The 14,257-nt window shown below is 32.3% G+C and overlaps 1 long non-coding RNA gene and 1 pseudogene across 1 annotated transcript; one reads left to right on the forward strand and one right to left on the reverse strand.

The window, feature by feature from the left end:
• Window positions 1–3,487: 3,487 nt before the first annotated feature.
• LOC117930959 lies at window positions 3,488–3,931 on the forward strand (annotated as a pseudogene).
• A 7,240-nt stretch (window positions 3,932–11,171) lies between these two features.
• On the reverse strand, window positions 11,172–14,231 carry LOC117931141. Its single transcript, XR_004653984.1, has 3 exons — window positions 13,595–14,231; window positions 12,684–12,790; window positions 11,172–11,372 (listed from the first exon to the last, which is right to left on the reverse strand). It is a non-coding gene; the product is annotated as an uncharacterized LOC117931141 (long non-coding RNA).
• Between the last annotated feature and the right edge of the window lie 26 nt (window positions 14,232–14,257).

A 14,257-nucleotide genomic window follows, 5' to 3' on the forward strand; every position in this document is an offset into this window, starting at 1 on the left:
ACATAATCTACAACAGAAAATTGGAAGATTAAATAAAACAATTAAAAATTCTAACTTCCAATTGACAATGGTCCGACCAATCAATTGGCATATAAAATGCCTCCAAAACATAGTATCATTATGGTGATAAATCCACCTCTAAAATCAGGTTGCCTCAATTGTTCAAGGGTCAATTCACCCACCCTTTTAAAGTTTTAGTTAAATACACCTAATTATCATTCATCTAAAATTTCATTAAATACCTCTTCCTATCCTTCTTATTTATTATTTTCATTAACTTCTCCCTTTTAATTTAACATATATAAGGGAACTTAAAAGAAATTTTATGTCTAATCTTGATATGATGAAACTACCAGAAGAGATGGGTGGATAGGTAGTCTTTAAATTAAACTCCAAATTAATATTTTATTACTTATTTCAAGTTTGCCCCTTTATATTAATTCTTTAGAAAGAGCAAAAATTCTATACAAATATAAATAAAATCAATCACATAAATAAACAAATGATATAATGTGAAAACACCACCTAGCAACTCACTAGGTTGAAAAAAGCACGGGTGGTATTTCGATTGCTAAATAATCCATTAAATATGAGAAAATAGTATATTATTTTATCTAATCCCTAAGGTCATATACTATCAGAACCTATACTCCTTTTCCACATCCTTAACACAACATTCATCTATACTCCCTAGTAGATCCCTTGAAGTCATTATCAAAGTTTCGTGATAATATCTTTCAACTTTGTTGTAGCCAAAAGTTACTCTAAAAAAAGATCTTGAAAGTTTGAGAGTTGGAGGATCAAGGTTGTTATGAATGATTACTCTCTTAGGGTTCTGTGGACCCCGTATTTCGGCTCATGCGTTCCCACTCGATGGCCAACTCGCTTTTTATTTATTTGTTGAAATTTTGATTTTTAGAAGAAGACTTGAAGTCGCCACTTATTTTAATTTTTTTAAAGGAAAAACAAAATAAGAAAGAAAAACCTTAAGTGTGACTCCTGAAGGGAAAACTGGTCTGTAAAAAATCGAGTCTGATTTCGAGGGTCAGGTTACCTAGTAGGAAGGTATAGTGGTGAGCCGTAACACCCCTCTAAGCCCGTACACATACGGTTTCTACTAAACAAAATGAAGCAATTATGGCAATTAATTAATTAATTATGGATACCAAGAAAAATAATCAATGTACAAGTCATGGTGAAAATTAATATACATAAAAATAATGATGAAATCTAATTACAAGAATATACAAAATAAATGACGAGAAATTATGCAAAATGATTTATTGAACTAAAAAAAAAATTAAAAAAAATAGTTTTCAAGAAATTTCAAAGGATTTTGTAAAGAATGATTTTGAATTAGTGATTTTAATTTATTTATTTACAAAAAAGAAGTTTCAATTTATTTTCAATTAATGATTTGATTCAATTTCATTTGTATTTGATTTAAAAAAAAAAAACTATCTGTACTTATTGTATAAAAAAAACTTATTACAAAATTTTAATTTGGCAACAAAATTATTTTACTTGCTTTTACAAAAAAATGAATGAATTTTTACAATTTTATTTACAGAAAACATTTCAATTCAATTTTAGATTTTTTTTAAAAAAAGGAACTTCAAAATTTTATATTTGGTTCAAATAAATAATTGTACATTTTCACTGTTTTATTTAAAAGGAAAGAATTTTACTTGATTTTACCATAAAAAAATGTCAATTCAATTTTATTTAAAAGTGTCCATTTTTTGTTTATGAATAATAATAATAATAAAGTCTTTTGCAAATTTGATTTAAAAGATATGATTTTTCAAAATTTTAGTTTAGATAAGGGTATTTGCTTAACTTTTATTAAGAAAAGAAAAGAAAAGAATAAAGATTTTTTTTATATATATATAAGTTTATCTAAAAATAAAATTTAATTTATCTTTTATTTCAAAATAAAGACCTTTTTCACAATTTTATTTACAAAATAATTCCTTTCAAAACAAATTTTAATAGTTTTTTTAATATTTACAAAAAAAAAAAAAAAAATTATTGACAAAAACCAACTTCTATTTGAATTAGAAAATAATTAAAAAAATACTTTACAAAAAAAACTCTCAAATTAATTTTAAAAAAGATTTACATTTTTTAAAAAAAAAAGTTATCCGCATTTCATTCTAAAAAATTAGTTTAAAAATTAATTATAAAAGAAGAAAAGAAAAGAAGAGTTCAAATTTATTTAAAAAAAACGTGATATCAGATTAGAAAAAAAAAAGATTTATTTAAAAATATATATTAAAAAAAACCCGATTTATTTAAAAGGGAAATTCGATTTTATTAAATAAAAAAATATTCTTTTCCTTTTCGATTTTATTCTAAAATATGTTTCTTTTTTCTCATGTTCTTCTAAAAAACCGTTTATCAATTTTTGAAGAGTTTTATTTTTATTTTTTTTTAAAAAGGTTTCTGATATGATTTTAAGAAGATGGTTTTTTTACATTTATTAACTTAAAAAGAAATCTTTCAAAAACCAGGTTATTAAACTAAACATTTATTAAAAATGACTAACTATTTATTCTGAAAAGAATTTTCGTTCATTAAAGATAAGAAGTATTGGATTATTCCCTCAACAAAAACAAAAACATTATCTCATTGGATTATTCCCTCAACAGAAAAATAAAACACAAATAAATATATTACTCAAAACAAAGGCTAATAGGGCATATTAAACAAGGATAAAAAATAAATGGAAACAAAAATTAATCTATGAATAACAAATTAAACATACATATACCATAAAAATCTAAACACTAGTAATAGATCCACATGTACACAAGAAGAAAACTGAAATGAATATATACAACAAAACCTGGAGGACAAGGATGTAGGAGTAACCTTAGAAGTGCAGTCCCAATAACAGTAATGATCCTCCAAAAGCTTCCAAAATGAAGCTTAAAAATACAAACAAACCCTCAACCCTCTCACAAAAATCATCGAAAAATCAGAGAAGATTAGAAAAAAAGAAGTCTTCCCTCCAATCGTCCCGCCTCCTAACTTCAAGCTGCCAGTGATCCTTTTATTTCAAATTAGAATACACCAACTTTCTGCTCGTGCTCATACCCTGCTTCAACCACCCCCACTACTGTCATTTTGCGCTTCCCGCTCTCAACACAGTGCCAAAACATAAAGAAATACAAGCAAGGGTCACAACCCATTGAAAATATTTTAATCAAGCCCAATTTAAAATCCAAAATATACAAGCCCAAATCACATAAGTTAGTAGCCTAAATCAATAACTCTGCAAGCCCAACATCTCAAAAAATAATATAAAAAACTAAAAATCAAGTCCAATTAAGAAAACATGCCCAACTCAAAATACAATCTAAATAACAACAAAACCAAAGCCCAAACAATATTGAACGTAGGCCCAAACCCAAATTCAAGCCCAAAACAGTTACTGTGCAAATCAAGATGGAAATCTCCTTCTTACCATGGTTGAAAGGATGGTGATAGAGTTGAAGGGCTCATTGTCCTCTATCACTCGTACAAAGCCCTAAGATTCTCTTTAGAAACTCTCCTTTAGAAATGGCCAGAACCAAGCAGACTGCTCGGAAGTCCACAAGAGGCAAAGCCCTTAGGAAACAGTTGGCCACGAAGGCCGCCAGGAAGTCGGCTCCTGCCATCGAAGGAGTTAAGAAGTCTCACTGCTTCAGGCCTGGAACGGTGGCGTTGAGGGAGATCAAGAAGTAGCAGAAGAGCACGAAGCTATCGGAAGTTTCTTTTTCAGAGGCTGGTGCGTGAGATCGCTCAGGACTTCAAGACCGATCTGAGGTTCCAGAGCAACGCCGTGGCGGCGTTGCAGAAGACTGCCGACCGGTAGTGGTGCCACCGGCAATGAGAAGGGTAGCGTCGTGGGTATGAAAATGGGAAGGGAGAGAAAAGAAAATGTAAAGAAAGAAAGAAAATCGAAGAAAAAGGAAAGAGAAGAAAAAATGAAAAAGAAGGCTGTGAGGGGGCGGCAGAATGAGAAAAGAAAAAAATAAAAAAAGCCTTTAGGGTTTGACTTTTGGAATAGATGATGGAGATTAAAAAGGAAAAAGAATGGCTAGAATTAGTTCTCACATATGGGTAAGGGTCTCCAAAAAGCCCGCGGCCCGTGGCCCGCTTTAGGCCCGGCCCGGCCCGACGGGCTAAAGCCCGGCCCAAGCCCGTCGGGCCCGAGCCCGAGCCCGTTTTTGGGCGGGCCGGGCCGCGGGCCTAAGTTTAGGCTCGGCCCGGCCCGTAGGCTCGGCCTGCCGGCCCGCCCGTAGGCCCGCCCCTTTAAAAAAAAATTATAAAAATAAAAATTATTAAAAAAAATATTGATTTCAAAATTTTATTCATTGAATATATAATTACATTTGAAAATGTGGGAAAAGTTTACATCACTACAAAATAAATACATCCCAACTAGGTTGGCACCTATTTATTTGTCAATCATCTGTATTTTTCAACCACAAAAAATAAAAATAAAAATATAATATACATTTAGTCATTATTTTCTGGCGGTGATGGCGAACTATCATGCATCCATGAAGATCTTGATAATTTTAAAGATTCCATATCGGCAAGCATCTCTGTTTCTCGAATGGAATCATACATCCTTTTATCTGCTATTTCCCAATCTTTCACACATATCCCTGCTTCAATAATATCTGGCGCTAAGTTGCATCGTTTTTTACTAACTACTCTTCCACCTACACTAAAAGCAGCTTCTGATACAACTGTACTCACAGGAATTGTTAGTACATCACGAGCAATTATAGAAAGCACAGGATATTTGTGTTGATGTGATTTCCACCATATTAAAATATCAAAATCTTCTTGATCTTCAAATAAAATTGTATCAGTATTAAGATATTTATCTAAATCAGATGTATTATTTGGAAAACTATTTGTTGTCTTTTTTCGACTTTTCAACATTTCTAGAGCTCCTTTATAAAAAGATGAGGAGTTTGTAGATGTAGGTGGTAATTTAATAGTATTAATATCATTACCATATTTTTCTTTATAATAGTTATATAAATTATATAATAATGAATTTATTTCATTTTTAATTTCTTCAATTTTTATTTGGTCATTAAAATAAATAACTTTTAACCATTCATCCAAAGCTTCAAATTTCAATCTAGGGTCCACAATTAAAGCAATATAAAAAATTAAAGGTATTTCTCCCCAATATTTTCTAAATTTTTCTATCATTGCAAATATTGTATCATTAAATATTTCAAAACTTAAATATTTTTGAAATAGAAGAAAAATATTAGTTATTTGCGTAATAACTCGATTTGAAGTTGGATAATATACACCACAAAAAATGTTTGTTGAAATATCAAAAACTTCAAAAAGATCTCTTAAAAGATCCGCAATATGCCAATCATAATCATTTAATGCATAAATATCTGCTTCACAATCATTATTAATTAATTGTATTTCATATAATTCGACTACTTTTCTATATTTTGTAATATTTTGTAAAAGTTTATATGTGGAATTCCATCTAATGGCCATATCCAAATTTATATTTTTTCTTTTCATATTTAACATTTTGCAACAATGAAAAAATAATTCATGTTTTGCTTGAGAACTATTAATACTATATGCAATGCCTCTAATTTTTTCCAATGTACTATCAACATTTTTTAATCCATCCTTTACAATTAAATTTAAAATATGTGCACAACAACGCACATGAAATATTTTAGCATGATCTTCTTTTACTTGCCAATATAGTTTTAGTCTATGTATTGCTGCATCATTATTAGCAGCATTATCTAATGTTATTGTCAATATTTTATCACGAATGCCTAAATCTATAATTTCATCATTTATTAAAGATGCTATATTTTTACCACTATGTGGAGCATTTATTAATTTAAATGAAATTATTCTTTTATTTAATTTCCATTCATTATCAATGTAGTGAGCAGTTATACATAAAAAACCAGTGTGAGTTAAAGATGTCCAAATATCAGATGTTAAACAAATATTTCCTTCAAAATTTGCAAAAAAATTTTTTAAAATTTCTTTTTGTGTATAAATTTTTTCATAATATCTCTTTTAACTGTATTTCCAGACCAACCTTTAAATTGAGGATTAATACCTCGTTGAATTGTTCCTACAAAATCATGAGTTTCCATCATGTTGAAAGGTTGTTCTGCTCTTATTATATAATCAATCATTTCTTCACGACAGTTAGATTCATCATAAGAAAATGTTTTTAAATTTCCACTTTCATTTTTACCTAATTGCATATAATTTCTAATATCTACATTATTTTTAGTTTTATAATTTTCATGATGTCTTTTTAAATGACTTGTGCCTGCATTTGAGCCACTAGTAAGAAATTTATTACAAATTTTACATTTTGCTTTTATTTCTTTTTTATTATTTTCTAAAATTATTTCTATTCTATCAAAAAAATTCCATATATTTGAAGTAAATTTTTTGTTTGATGATATTTCATCACATGGACTAGATGAAGAAGCACTTGTCATATTATAATTATTGATAAAATATTATGCCAAAAATAATAAAGTAATAAATATAAAAAAAAAATGTAACAAAAAAATAAAGTAGTAGAGGTGAAGTATGTTACTCAATTAGAGAACCGATGCAGAAATTCCTAGCAAATTTGAACTCTTGGAGCCACCAATGCTTGTTTTGCACCACCAACAATATTGTATAATTTGATGGAAAAATAAAAGAATTTGAAATATTATAGAATGTGAGAGAAATAGAGAGAGAAATAGAGAGAATTTGATGAAAAAATGAAAAGGAAGAAGATGTATTTATAGGAAGATTTAAAAAAAAAAAATTGACATATGACCGTTGGAGCCTCCAACGGTCATATGGGAATAATGGGATGGAGCTAAAGGCTCCAACGGTCACATGACTGTTGGAGCCTTTAATTTTTTTTAAAAAAATAATATACTGTATTTTTATATACATATAACTAAGTCCATTAATAAACATAAAAAGTTTGTAGCTTAGTTGGTTAAAGCCTCAAATTTTAACCATGAGGGGAGGGGTTCGAATCCCCCCCTCTCCCTTCCCTTGTTTCATTTTGGCTTTAATAAAAAAGCCCGCCTGCCCGGCCCGGCCCGCCAACCCGCGGGCTCATAGGCCGGGCCGCGGGCCTACCATTCTTGCATGGCCCGGCCCGGCCCCGCCCGGCCCGCCAACCCGCGGGCTCATAGGCCGGGCCGCGGGCCTACCATTCTTGCATGGCCCGGCCCGGCCCGGCCCGTTGACTGGTCAACGGGCCCATAGGCCTGGCCCGAGCTGGGCCGCGGGCCTCTTATTTCAGGCCCGGCCCGGCCCGGCCCGCCCATTGGAGACCCTTACATATGGGTATAGAAAGTTGGGCCTAGGTTGGGCCAAAATTAAAATGAAAGAAGCTCAAATAAACACAATCAAAATAAGCCCTATAAATAAATAATAGTAAATAAAAATAAAATAAAATAAGTGAGAATGGGTATGAGACAAATTTTGGGGTGTACAGGTTCATAAAAGTCCACACCCACACCTTGTAAATAAACATATCTCTATTTACATTTATAAACACTTTTTAGAATTATGGAGAGTTTCCTAATTCTAAAATATTTCAAATGTCATTTTTAGAATCAAATATCAATTTAGAGATACTCATAATTTTTAAATCTTACTACAAAATATTCCAATTGTTTTTTATAATAAAACATAAATATAATTTTAAAACTTAACAAAAATAATATTTGAAATTAAAAATATAATAGAAATCAAATTAGGAAATAAAAAGTATTCTCTTAATAATTTCTTGTATTAGTCATTCTAAAAGTTTTATGAACCACAAATACATACAAATTTTACAATTCTTAATAACAAATCCAAATTTAATGAAGTCCAAAGTTGTCTTGAAATGAATAAGACTCAAAGAATTATGTTGCATCTAAATTAGTAAGAAATGAACAAAATTGCCAACTAAATAAAATATCTCAACAATCTCTCCCTTTGGCAATTTTATGATAAAATACAAAGATATAATGAGGTCCTCCATAATTCTCATAAAACCTTACTGAATTCAATCCTAATATTATTTTATATTATTTTTTACGCTGTGATGTCAATTTCCTATAATCTACACAAACTTAAACAATAAACTTGTGAAAAATTTTGTATGCAAAAATAGAAAAATAATATAATCTCTCCTTTTGGCACATTTGTGGCAAAATACAAAGATACAATGAGGTCTCCTATAACTCTCATAAAACCTCATTGAACCTAATCTTAATCTTAGTTTAAACCATTTCTTACGCAATGATGTCAATTTCCTGTGATTTGTCCACACTTAAACAATAAACCTAAAAGTATAGAAAATTAGTAAAAAATTAAGTAATTTGGATATGATAAAACAAGACAAGACATTCATCAAATTATAAAGAGAATCAAAATAATTTAATTTCTAAAATTCAAAATATTTTCAAAATTGAATAGAATAAAACATGAGTGAAGAAAGAGAAAATTCAATTCCAAGAAATGGAATCATTAACGGTCTAAGATTCTCATTCCCTCCTTCTATTATTTCAACTAATCAATTTTAAGTTCAAAAATAGACACATTCAATTTGAATTTCATCTAATTGAATTTCTGTTTAACAATACTTAATTTATTTTACATAAATATTCATACATATAATGTGATTTTATAATTCCTCATAAATTTTGAATTTCTTGATTTTAATTTTTTTTTGTGTGGCAATTTTAGAATAATTGCATGTTTCACTTTTGATATGTGGGGGCTTACTTAAGGTACCTGCACAACTACAATAAAATTAATGAGAGGCATAATTTGCTTGTTTTGTCAATCACTCATTCTTGGAATTTACACAATGCTAAACGGCATTCATCAAACCACAGTTCTCATTCCACATGTGGAATGTACTTGACCATTTCATTTAGTATTAAGAATTGGAATGGGCAGGAACAAGGAGAAGGTGATCATGAATGACCAATGCGGTTACTTGATGAGGACCAAAGTGTCTTCCTCAAATGAAGGTGGCGTTGCAGCTGGATTCGCAGTATTGGATAGCATATATTTGACTTGATTGAAACACCTAACCAAGTGACTCCAATTGTTTAGGTATTAGACTTGAAAGCAGTTGATAATTGAATCATAGTTAGTTTATGTTTGTTCCATACTAAGATTCAACAGTTACTGAAAACTTAGCTGCTGGTCTATATTTATTTCTTCAGCCATTTTTTCCCTTTCTTCATACTGACATTGAGAAGTTTTTGTTTCATTGGCAATACAATTGAAGAAGAAAATCGGCAGAGTTCCATTGATTCCTCAGGAGTTATGATGTGGGTGGAGGTGAAGAAGAGATTAAAAGGAGTGGCATCAGTTTGAAAGAAATTACTTGTCTGGTTAGATTCTTTATTTTTGATTGAGTAATAATTGAAAAACTGTTGAACATTGATAACAAACCACTCAAAACATATAGAAACCCACAGATTTAATACATAGGAGATGATGCTTATGATAAACAAGTTTCCTCTTTCCCTTCACTTTTGCTGTATGAGAATGGTGTCTATAATTAAGAAAAAACCCAATTAAGCTTACTTTTCCTGTTCTAACACTAAATCAAAATATTGTAGAATGGCAGAAAAAATATCATTTGGACCCATCTATTGAGGCTGATTCTAAAGCAGGAAAATCTCACCGGTTGAATTATTTTACAAACAAGGACCTCTTAAGCGGAAACCTAGTACACAACTGAAGAAATGATGACAATTAGGGGGGAGGGGGGGAGGGGAAATCTCATTCAATTTCAGGTAAAGGAAGCACATTGTGGTGTCTTCCACATGAAATGAAGCGTGAAGCAAATCCTGCATACATAAAAAAGAAAGACAAGGAGAACACCGCTAGGTCTTAACAAAAATGAAAGAACTAGTGGAGGTGACTCTCTTACATGCCATATGTAAAGGTGAATGGTAGCTAAATGTGAAAGCAAAAGAAGAAGTAGGGTGGTAGAAGTCATGCACAATTAGCTAGTAAATGCCATATCAAAACCCAAGTAAACCATTCACCTCAACCTAAATTCCCTGGCTAGGAACCCAAGCCCATTGAAAGAAACCACCAATACTTGATTAAAAAAATGTTCACTAAAATGCAGTTGCATCTGTAAGCAAGATGTTTGAATATGCTGATCACATTTTGATCCATTGTAAGCTATGGTATTTCGCGTTTTCACTGTTTGGCATGCTGTAGGTCCTTCTCAGTCAGTTTAGAGATCTTTTGCTTAGTTGGCAAGGTGCAGTAGAGGCTAACACCCCTTTGTGTCTCTCCTGGATGATTTAGAAAGAGTGCAACAAGAGTCCACATCAGTGATGAAAAAGCTTCTTCCCCAGTCTAACCAGGAGTTGGGAATAGTTGGAAGGTGTAAGCTTTGTCCATTGCCATAGATGGCCAAGACCTGGAGCCACCTAGAAATTCGAGGCCAAAGCCTAACCCGACCTCTCTAAGGCTGGACTGGAGATGATTTTTATGAGCTCTGTCTCGAGCATTGTAGCCTAAGCCCAGAAGGCAAGATTCCCACCTAAAATGCCGTTAAAATTCTAGTTCGGCAGATAATCAGGCTATTTTTCATGCACGAAAGAGAATTTTCATATGCTGCTTTAACAGGTTCCACTTCACCTTTCACCTATATGTACCATTCTGCTGATGGACTGAAGGAATCCGTATTAGAAAACCTGATTGAGCTCGGACCACCCTCATCAGCGAACCAAGAACTCCACTCATGCTCGGACAAGAGATGACTTCCTTTGCTGGAAAATTTTCTACCAACAAGATGACAGCAAGACCATCTTTGGTGCACATTGACTTAACTCATCCAAAAAACCAGCTGCCCATGCAGTAAAGGCTAGTGAAATCCATTAAATGATCATGTTCTGGAATCCAAATGCACATTGTTCATCAAATAATGTTTGCCTTTTATAATTCAGAAGGAACAAAGTTACAGGCACAACATACAACAATCTGGATGGATATTAGGAATGATTCTCAACAAGAACAGACTCATTATATAACGAGTACATTAAAAAAAAAAAAAAAAATTCAAAAGTCAGACCTGCATGCAAATGTGTAAGTTTATACAACCACATATTTCAAGCGGGAAGTAGTTGAACTATTTTGGGACAAAGTAGCATAGCAGCTTAAGAGTATATTGCTCAAGTCGAGGCAATTATATGAAATTTTACTGAAAGAAAAACCCAGTCGAATTCAATTGAAACAGAGGAAAAAATCATTGCAGAGCCTCTCATAGCAGCATGTCTTTCTCCTGAAATGAAGGAAAACATGAAGCAAATCCAGCGTACCTAAAGAAGTGAGAGAAATAAGAATTAAAGGAGGCTCTTGTATTATTTAAATATAATTGAAGGAAAAACAAGTGGTAGTGACTCTCACTTATAGCATATACTATGTACAGAAAAAGACATACCAGCTTCCGTATGTAAAGGATGATTATTCTTTCCTTAAAATCCATTAGGATACCATCAATATTCATTTTACAAGCTAGAAAAAATGGGTAAAATAAATAAGATTAAAAATCATCCTGGCCAGATGAACACTGAACGATGTCTCAATGAGAAGGATAAGTAGTTCTTCAAGGCAACTTACACAGCTAAGTAGACATGAAAACACAGAGGAAAAAACTTAGCATAGTAGAAATGATCTTGAAACTCCACCAAGGTATTGCAAACTTCTTGGCTTAAAAATTCAATTTGTTTTGTTGGTTTTGAATTTTTCTAAAGTGCTTGAATGAATCTTGTGTGCTCATTATTTTTACTCTTAGGATTTCACCATCATTTGGTTTGCAGTCATAGTTTATTTGCATTTCACCATCATTTCTAAGATTCATGCATTATAATTTTGGGAGTGTTACTAAATTTATGAAACTGCAAACCCACATTCTAGAGTTGCATAATTTTGAAGATCAGGGCTTGTTATGAGTTATCCTACTAAAGATGTGATACAGTACAGGAAGTGTAAACAGGTTGCATTCAAATGCAAATACTTAAACCTAATCATATTCCATCCAACATGAAGATTGAGTCTTAGGAGAAGGCCCCATAAGCAGAGGATCTCTCTTTCCTTCCATTGATAGACATGTTCTCCAAGAAGATTTTGGCATTGTTTCCTAAACACCACTCTCATAACAATCATAAACCATGAGATCAAGATATACACCATGATATATATCAAGATAGAGGATAGAGACACTGATTGTCCTTACAATCATGCACAATGAGATCCAGACATTGGTAGAGACAATTGCCTACATTTGCTTTGTGGAGTTCTGTAAGACTTTCAAAGAGGACCCAAGACTATCAGAATTTTTGTTCTGGTATATATTGAGCAAATATTTGTGATGCTTCCTGTCAATTTGAGGTGGGTGTGGTGAGTTCCAACCCCAGAAAGATTGGTCCAACTCTAGGGAAACTTCACAATATAATGAAAATTTCTAGCTTGCATGTTGGTTCACTGCTTCAACTCATGGATTGAAACTTCTAATACTTGGTTTATTTAGAGTTTGTAATCTTTAGAACATTATAATTGTTAAGATTTTACAATCTTCTAAAACATAGTATATAGAATGATTACCAGAATATCAAAAAATGACAGAGTACCTCCAGAACTTGTAGTTTGAAGGATTTTGCAGGGAATTAGCTGTCATGTCTCCATGATGTTGTTGCAAACCACTGTAAGTTCCTCCAAGTCAGGGAAAGCAACCAATCTGGAAAATCAATCAAACACAACAAAACAGAATTTCTATTCCATCAACAAGATCATAGGTACATATCTAAGTACTCAAAAGGAAGTGTTCTTTTACTTTCTTTTTTAAGCAAAGAGAACAGAGAATGAAAGTTAGGACTACTGGTTTTTCAAAGAAGTTATAACAAGAAATCATATCTTACAGATCAAAGAGCAACACTGGGATCATTTAGCATTTGGCAAGGTTTGGTGTGATATTTATTTTTTTTTGAATCACAAAGCAACAACTTTATTGAAATGAAGTACAAGAAGGATGAGAGAAACAAAAAAGAGAGTATAACATGATTCACCAAAAATAAAACAAATTAGCAACTTAAAAAGGAACTATCAAGAGCTTTAAATGAAACTAGATGAACAAAAAAAAGGAGTTTGGTTTACAGTCTCAAAGAAAAAAGGAAAAAAAAAAAGAAAAAAAAGAAAAGCAACAACCAGAAATCTGTTTGAACAATTTGACAAACATTTTGGACTTCTAGTGAAATTTATGTTGGGGAGTGCTAACATTTTGGAATTCAGAGCAACCTCTTCTTTGGTTCTAGTTCTTAGTCCAGTTGTTATATAAATTGAATCAGATCACTCCAACTATATTTGATCAAGCTCTTTGAACCAACCTTTAAAATAGGCAGAGAAGTTATATGCCCAAAACTCCCTCTAGTTTATCACCATTGATTACAGAGTTGCGAGTATGACCAGAAAGAAAGCTTGACTGGAGTAGAAGACAATTAAGAAACCTGAGGTGATAAAAAAACCACGAAATTTAGGGTCATACCTTGAACTGGGATACTATCCTGAACTTCCAGGCATGTCTTCAGAAATCTCGCCCACATAATCACTTTCACTAACCACTACCACCTCTTTACCCTTGATTTTTCGCAGATTGAGAAGTTTGTGGTAGGTTACTTCAGGGAATACAAAATCTTCTCCTTCATCTTTTCCTTCCAAGTCTTTTTTCCATCGTGATCTAATCAATTGCTTCTCAAGCTGTGAAAGGTCTCGGGTTAAGCAACTTGGAAATTGACCTTCCAGAACCAGACAATGGAGAACTTCCACCAAATCTAAGTTTTCATAGGTGAGAATTCCATAGGGATCCCTACTCCATATATACTGCAGTTGTGGGAGACCATGAAGTACCAATTTATTCAACTGAGTTTCTGTTGCATCGTCCTCAATATTTGCCCCATCCAGATTAAACACCTCTTTTAATTTGCCACAATTGACTATTCTAAGAAACTGTAGGCTCGATAACCACTTCAGCACAATTAATGGCAAACCCTTCTGCAGTTTATTACAATCTTCTACCTTCACTTCTACTAGTCTGCTGAAGGAATTTGCAGTAGGCTTGTCGTTCCATATCTCATTTATATTATCCAGGCCAGATATGTGCAAGGACACTAAGCTGGGGAAAGCAACCTGCAGAATTCATCTCATTCTG

Source organism: Vitis riparia, chromosome 14 (assembly GCF_004353265.1).
Source record: "Vitis riparia cultivar Riparia Gloire de Montpellier isolate 1030 chromosome 14, EGFV_Vit.rip_1.0, whole genome shotgun sequence".
In the NCBI taxonomy this organism is placed as follows: Eukaryota; Viridiplantae; Streptophyta; class Magnoliopsida; order Vitales; family Vitaceae; genus Vitis; species Vitis riparia.